At 35.0% G+C, this 1,319-nt stretch overlaps 1 non-coding gene across 1 annotated transcript; it reads left to right on the top strand.

Annotated features, from left to right (window-relative positions):
• Positions 1–877: 877 nt before the first annotated feature.
• On the top strand, positions 878–1,089 carry LOC136626808 (small nucleolar RNA U3). The gene has a single exon (XR_010792663.1). It is a non-coding gene; the product is annotated as a small nucleolar RNA U3 (small nucleolar RNA).
• The last annotated feature ends 230 nt before the right edge of the window (positions 1,090–1,319 follow it).

Here is a 1,319-nt window from a genome sequence, read left to right as displayed (position 1 = left end):
TGAAAGTAACTCGAACATCGCGTGGTACTCGTCACGAGTAATGAGCATCTCGAAGACGCTAATACTCGAACGAGTATCAAGCTCGGACGAGTACGTTCGCTCATCTCTACTGTTATCCCATTATTCAATAAAAAGAAATTGTTTTAAAAAAAAAAGAAAACTTTCGGAGTAAGTCTAAGGTTTGATATTTGGTAAAATTGTCAAAAAATAAAACTTAGTAATATCTGTTAAGTTTGTGCTTAGTGTTGCATTAATTTGAGCTTTCATCAAGTTTTTTCCTTTTTGTTTTAATCAAACCCACAATTGATTTTCGGGCTCTGATTTTCTTCCTTAAATTAAGTTAATTTGCAATTTCTACAACTTGCATTTTTTTAAATAAAATAAATATCTAAAAGCTTTTTCATTTTAGCAGCAATTCAATTTATCTGAAAGAACAGAGATTTTGGCCTTTGCCTTCTCCCAAATAAAAAGGAAATTAGATCTACTCTTAGCATACATATTTGATATGCTGCATCCCGTCATGCAGCAACCTTTAAATTTACGTGTAACACATCACATGCCATCGAAATTGTAAAATTAAGGTTTGCTGCATCACTGCATGTATTGTGTTATATATCAAGATAAACATTTCTAAAACAAACGAGAAGCAATGAAGTGTTTTCTAGCAAATCAAAAAACATGAAATAATTCACAATTATTGCTTGCTCCATACCTATTTTTGCAGGTGTACACTAAGAAGTGTGCAGAAAGATATATACAAATATTATTTACATTAGTAATTTATTCAAAAGCTTTGTGTCTAAACTGAGATGAATACTCAACATTTGCTGAAATATTATTAAATCAAAGCTGGTAAAAAGTGCAAATGTGATGGTTTTAGACTACACTTTCAGGGAACATTTCAATAGGTGGCCAAGGGAGAAATGTGTTCAAAAGTCTTCCAACTCCCTCTCCTCCATGATGAGTTTTTGAGGCTTTCAACTGAGCAAGAATGAGGTGTGCAACACTGTTATATACATTGAATTGCTACTGGTAATGACTACTCTTCTTTTAAACAGAAGAGAACAAAGAAAGCTCATTGAGAGTGGTGATTTTTGGTAAAGTAGTAATAAAAAACAAAACTTAGAAATGCCTGTTAAGGGCCCGTTCAGACTAGCTTGTTTTGGTGCGTGCGTACGCACGCACAAAAACACGCTTGTGTTTACAACACTGCATTCCCTATGGTGTGTGCACATGTCCGTACTTTGCAGGTGCGTGCCTGCAAAGATAGGACATGCGTGCACCATAGGGAATGCACGCATTGTTTTCAATGGAGCCGC

Source organism: Eleutherodactylus coqui, chromosome 4 (assembly GCF_035609145.1).
Source record: "Eleutherodactylus coqui strain aEleCoq1 chromosome 4, aEleCoq1.hap1, whole genome shotgun sequence".
Taxonomy (NCBI): domain Eukaryota; kingdom Metazoa; phylum Chordata; class Amphibia; order Anura; family Eleutherodactylidae; genus Eleutherodactylus; species Eleutherodactylus coqui.
This window is presented reverse-complemented; position numbering and strand designations above follow the sequence as displayed.